General features: G+C 47.4%; 1 protein-coding gene across 1 annotated transcript in view; it reads right to left on the reverse strand.

Moving 5' to 3' along the window:
- CDH22 (cadherin 22) overlaps positions 1 to 6,235 on the reverse strand; it is a 69,238-nt gene that overhangs the window by 48,318 nt on the left and 14,685 nt on the right. The window lies entirely within an intron of this gene.

Here is a 6,235-nt window from a genome sequence, read left to right on the forward strand (position 1 = left end):
AGCACCCACTACATGCCTGGCTTCACCAGCCACTTAAACCCATCATCTCTAATTCTCATAGCATCTCTGAGAGGCAGAGTGGGCCCCTCTACATCACAGGTGAGGAAAAAGGTCAAACAGGGGAAATGACTTGACTGAGGGCACAGAGTGAGGAAGCAGTGAGACTTGAACTCAGGACCCTTTAAGGATAAAGTTTGCTGGGAGCCAGTGTCAGCACAGGCACAGTGGCTCTGGATGGTGGCTTGTGTACTGAATCACAATCAGGGATGACTCTGCCACTTATTAGCAGTTTGACCTTGGGCATGTCATGAACCCCATTTTTGCCTCAATTTCCTCATTTGTGCAATGAGGCTGATAGTACCACCAAACTCTTGGGATTGGTTTCAGGATTCAAGTAGATTTCTGTATTCAGCACCGAGGACAGTGCCTATCCCATGCTAAGAACTCGATAAATACAGGTTGTCCTCTCAGGAGGCACTGCATGCCTGTATACAACGGAACAATCGTGCCTCCTGCAAAGACAAACTGAAATGAGAGAAGATACATAAAGCATTAGGCTCATGGTGAGTGCTCAACAGAGACTGTTGTACTGTTATGAGAGAGGGTCTCCCTGTCACTCTCCCCTGCATGTTCCCCCCACCCCAGGCAAGGCACAATGCCAGGCTGAGTGACTCCCCAGGGACATGGCTGAGCTAGCTCTCTCTTTCTTTCTCTCTCTCTCCCTGGCTGCATCCCAGGGACTCCCGCGGGGATGATGGAATCATTTCCCCAATCTGGGATTCTTTATTGCAGCCATTACACTTAATGCCAACACATGGGGATAGTGAAGGGTCAGTGATTCACCACTGGTTCCCCAGGCCTCACACCCCCTCCTACCTTCTTCACAAGTCAGGAGCTCCCCAGAACTGGCAGAAAAAAGGATGCCAGGCTTGTGGCTGCTGTAGGACCACCTTGTGCCATGCCCTCAGGTTCAGCAGTTTGCATTTTACATTGCATCATCATGTACACTCTCTCCTTCAGTCCTCACACCAATTCTATGATGCAGTGGCATGCTGGCAAATGTTTAACCATTGGCTCTGGGGAATGGAGGAGTGGGGAGGAATGCCCTGCTTTGTAGTGTTTGCTGATTTCCACGATGTAAATACTCTCACCATGGCCAATTTCAATCTACCAATGTGATATCAAGTCGCTCATGAAACTCCTAAAAATCAATATTTGGCTCTCATGAGCTGATACAAGCCAACTCCAGTACAATCCTGCATCACTTTTATTTTACAGATGAGGAAACTGCTATGCAGAGTGAAGGGTGAAAATGTAAGTTAATAATAAGTAATAACAATATCCATTATTATATATTTTATTCAATGATAATGATAGATTTGATTAAATAAGTACTTTGTGCTAAGTACTATAATAAGCCCTTTATGTATATTATCTCATGGAATTTATACAATAAAGCCTTGAGGTAAGCTCTATTAAGATTCCACTTTGCAGGTGAGGGAATAGGGGCTGAGTGAAGTTTAGTAATAACCCCTCTTGTCTCCATTTCATCATTTGTGAAATGAGGGTAATATTACTACCAAACTCAGGATCGTTGTGAAAACTCAAATAGATATCTGTGTTCAGCACCAAGGACAGTGCCTGGCTAAATTCATCTGGCAAGGAACTAGGAGAGGCAGTATTCATACCCAGTCTATCCGATGTCAAAACACATGCGTACCGTGCGTTATAAAGTATTTGGGGGTCAACAGGGGTATAAGTAGACAGACAAGTGAAGAAGGAAGGAGTCAAAGAAAGGAAAGGAAGGGAATAGCAAGGAACTGGATTCAAAGTTCTCCCTCCCTGGAAGGTGGTTCAAGCCCAGATTTGCAGAAGCAGGGCTGGGATTGGCTAGGATGTGCTTTTCGCTGTCCATGGTACTGCCACCCATCCCTTCTGCTACGTGGGGCTAATGGACTAATTCCAGGCTGTCATAGGAAGGGTTGCCCAAAGGATTCTTGGGTAAATAGGATCTCAGAGCCCAGGGCTCCATGTGGAATGTTGAAAACGGAGAGGCAGGTCCCTGGAGAGCACAGAAATCAGTGGTTCTCAACCTTGCTGCACATTAGAATCTCTTAGGAGCTTTAAAATAAAATGATGCTGAGCCCCATCCCAGACCAATTCAGCAGGGCTCTCCTGGGGCAGAACACAGGCAAGGGTATTCTTAAAAGCTCCTGCAGTGATTCTAAAGTACGTTCCAGATTGAGAACTGATGCCCTAGACCCAAACTCTGATTGAACTGATGAAGAAAATGAGTCACAGAGAGGCTCAACGACTTTCCCAAGGTTACATCATTAGTTAGTGGTAGGGAAAGATTCAAACCCATGTCTATGTAGCCAGCATGTCATACTTGTGGACTCATTGTGCCTGTACTGAGACTGACACCCAGAAGGAAGCAAGAAGGATGACACATGGCACCAAATCAGTATGAGAAGTCAGACACTCCTGTAAGGAGATGCCTCTCACAACTTCATGGAGGCTGGGTGGACTTTGGCATCAGGGACACTTGGGCTCAAATACCACCACTTCACTCTGTGCCCTTGACCAAGTCTTTTCACCTGTTTGATCTGTTTCCTCACCTGTAATTTAGAAGGATACACTCTGCCTCTCAGAAATGCTATGTGGATTAGAGATGATGGATTTAAGTGGCCAGTGAAGCCAGGCATGTAGTAGGGGCTCAGTAAAAGTTTATTTCTTTCTCCTCTCTCTGTATGGTCAGAAGATCTCTGCGGCTGTGTCCTTGGTTCTGAGTAGGAGGCCCTTGGGCACCAGTATCAGGAGGGAAGGGGCTTGCCCACCCCTCACCTCTGATTTACCTGGTTGGTTCTGACATGTTTTGTCATGGAGCCAGAATTGGAATCCATGCTCTGACTTCCAAGCCAGAATTCTTTCTCCTTATGTCCCTTAACCCTTGCTGTCTGTAAGACCTACCTGAGGCCCAAACTTGGGCTCCAGAACCCTCAGCTGCTTAGGGTGGAGGTGGTGCCATGTACAGTGCAGCTCAGAGATTAAAGACAAATTCTCACTCCAGCCCTGTCCATGGCTCTCTGTGTGGCTGTGGGAAAACTACCCAACCTGACTGGGCCTCAGTTCCCCTCCGTAAAATGGAGATAACACTTTTATCTTTCTTGCCTGCCTGGGTGAGGGAGACCCCTTTATGAGATGAAAAAGATGAAACTCTTTGGAAAAGAACAGAGTCCTCAACTGAGGTGACCAAGTGTCATTATTATGAAGATGTTTGTAATTATTATCATCCTGCCTCTTCCTTACCTCCCTTGGCTGCCCAGCTGGGCTTGGGGAAACCCTCAGCTCACATTTAGCTTCTCAAACATTTATGAAAAATGAGTCCCACCCCCTGCTGCTGCTAGAACTGCGTGGAATGCTTTCTATTAAAAATTAAAAACGACTTGTCGAGTCCTTGGGAACGCTCAGATTACACAGGAAACAAGCCCCTTCTCAAACTCCTCCCTCACCACCCTTCTCCCAACTCCCTCTTTGATCATAACTTACAGTGCCAGCTCACTGGGCTGGCCTCAACCCCACTTCCGGCCGCCCAGCCAGGGCAGCCTAATGTAGATGAATGATACACAGGAGATGCAGGGAAGTGGCTGCACGGGAAGGGGAGGTCGGAGGATAGAGGGGGAGGAGGCAGGCCCAGAGACAAGGGACAGAGAAGGTGGCATAGAGAGATGGGGCCAGAAAGTGGGTCAGAGACAGAGATACAGAGAGATGGACAGAGAGAAAGTGGAGAAACAGAGGTACCCAGACACATCGGGAGAAATTAGGACAGAGACTGAGAGACGAGGGTCAGAGAGGCAGAGATAGAGACACGGAGAGAGAGTGGGACTGAGACAGTGTGACAGAAAGAGGTAGAATTACAGAGATGAAGTCAGAAAGGAGGGTTATATACAAACAGAGACAGACAGAGATACATAGGAAGCAAAAGGAGAGTGAGAGAGAGCAGGAGGGGGGCAGGGAGAAGAAAGGGGAATTGGCCTGATAGGGTTAGGCACCCCCATGTCAAAAACACTTCTCCAGAGTCTCCAGTGAACCCCTGAACAGCCTCCCCTCACTCTTTCCATCCTCATGGATCTCAGCTGCGGACTCACCTAGGCAGGCAACACTTGTGTGTGTGTGTGTGTGTGTGTGTGTGTGTGTGTGTGTGTGTGTGAGTGTGTATCTCATCTGTTCCCCCGAGAGAGAGGACTCTCCTACTATCCCAAACTGAGTCCCATACATTCTTCTGTCCTCTCCACACATAAACGGGGCCCTTTATTAAGTAGTCTGGTCACCTTGTTTGCTGGGACAGCAACATTCTAAGTGCCTGCAGTAGCATCCCTCTGCCAGTTGCAGAAAGCAAACATCTTTGGCTTACAATTCAGTTCCATACAGTCACTCAACATCTACAGAGCACCCACTATGTGCTAGATCTTTGAGGGCAGGATGGGGGATTTGTCATCCTTGTACCCACTGCCATGTGGGCATAGAGCCTGGAAGAGAGAGGGTGCTCATGTTGGTTGAATGATTTGTTGATGGAAAAGACAAAGAAAGATATGGGTATTCCTCCCTGTCCAGATGATCTGGGCCACGTGGCCAACTCCTGAGGACCAGGGCTTCTGCTCCCCTCTGCCACCTCTCCACCAGAAACCTCCTGTCCCGTTTCCCCCCATCCTAGGTGGTGAGAGTCAGTGCCGTTGCTAGGCAAGGAGATATTGCACATATAGATCTTCCTGGACTTTAATTAAAAACATCTTTAGAAGTTGCCTCTGCAGAGGCCAGCGATTGATTCCTGGTGTGGGCCTGAGGGCTGGTGAGCCACACTCTCTCTGACTGCAGATGGGACAGTTGGAGGCTCCCAGCCTGCTGCTGCCCTCCCCAAACGAGACCCTTGGGGGACACACTGACTCCTGCCTCCTTCCTTTCCTCTCTGCCATCGACCCCCCAAGCACTGGACTTAGGAATCAGATTGTGTGCCCTCCCAATTTTATTTCCCTTCACCTCTTGAGTCTCAGTTTCCTCAGCTGGAAAATGGAGGTGTCAACACTTAAGAGAGTTCCTGGGAGGATGAAATGAGATTAGGGATGTGAAAGTGCTTTACTCGCTGTGAAGTTCTGTGCACACGAAAGAAATGGTTGTAATTATTTTCCATGCATAGTGAGGCAAATAGCTTGGGTTCTGATTCCAGGTTCTGAGTCTGGTTCCGGCTCCAGTTCTTACTGTGGAATCTCAGGCAAGTTACTTCATCTCTCTCTGCCTTTATCTCCTCGTTGGTAAAATGAGGACAGTTATACCTGCCCTGCTTATCCCCTAGGATTGTGAGAATAAAGGGAAATAGCTTCGTGAAAGCAGTGTTGGCTGATAGCTATTATTCAGTGAATGTCCCAAGAAGTGCAGACTGTACTACAAAAGCGTCTTTTCCCATCTATTAAAGATGCTGCTCACAGAGGGACCGGGATTCACAGGAGAGCGGCTGTGGCAGGGCCCCTGCCCATTTCCACAGTCTGTTGAGCCTCAATCCCACGGTCCAGCAAGGCCAACCCTATGGCCTATGTGCCACCACATTCTCCTTCCTCTGCTCCCAGCAGACATCAGATTAGACACCTAATCGATTGTGGCATTCTTCTCTACTGAGCCTGAATGAGACCTCAGACTCCTTCTCAACACCGCCCTATCGTCACTACCAACTGATCAGAGTTGGCACCAGAGATGAAACTGATCTGCTACCACTCTGAAACTGTCTCTTTCTTATTTTTGCATCCCTACATACCTAGCAAAGTGCCATGTACATAGTAGGAAGTATTACGTATTTACTGAATTAAAGCAAGTGCTTATTTTTCTATCCCCTTGGGGGCTATTTATTTAAAGTGCTAATAAACATTGGCTTAGTTGGGTGACTCATCTTTGCAGTCCCTCCAGAGCCAAGTACACTGGAGGCCTTGAATATAATGGTTGCTAATAAACATTTGTGGATTTAATTCAATTACTTATCTTTACATCCCCTGAAGTGCCCAGAATAAAGCAGTAGGCTAATAGATGTGTGTTGGATTGAACTTCTCATTTCTGTATCCTCAACAGTGCCAAGTATTTTGTCTTATACCTAGTTGGCACTAATAAGTAGGTGGAGTTGAACTGGGCATGAGAACCCCATAAAATTCTCTTGCTGTCTGGCTGACGGAAGGGGTCTGACCCCTTGACA

This window comes from Camelus ferus, chromosome 19, assembly GCF_009834535.1.
Source record: "Camelus ferus isolate YT-003-E chromosome 19, BCGSAC_Cfer_1.0, whole genome shotgun sequence".
NCBI classification, from domain to species: domain Eukaryota; kingdom Metazoa; phylum Chordata; class Mammalia; order Artiodactyla; family Camelidae; genus Camelus; species Camelus ferus.